Source organism: Myotis davidii, unplaced genomic scaffold (genome assembly GCF_000327345.1).
Source record: "Myotis davidii unplaced genomic scaffold, ASM32734v1 scaffold799, whole genome shotgun sequence".
Taxonomy (NCBI): domain Eukaryota; kingdom Metazoa; phylum Chordata; class Mammalia; order Chiroptera; family Vespertilionidae; genus Myotis; species Myotis davidii.
In genome coordinates, this window is record NW_006290670.1 from 808,397 (window position 1) to 808,649 (window position 253).

Below are 253 nucleotides of genomic sequence, written 5' to 3' on the forward strand. Positions count from 1 at the left end.
TGCTGATAGGTCTGGGTCCCCCGAAGCGAACAGCATGCAGAATGGCAAGGGTGGTGGTGGCCGGAGTCCAGCGCAGGGGCTAGGGGAGGCCCAGGCAGATGCCAATGAGAAAGGCGGGGGGAGGGGGGGCCTTGGGACCCAGGGCTGAGCTGGATGGGGGGCTGTGGCCAGGAAGCGGGGAGATCAGAGGCCCAGGGGAAAGGGGGAGGAGAGGCGTGAGGAGCACCAGCCCTGCAGAGGCGGGGAGGGGGGA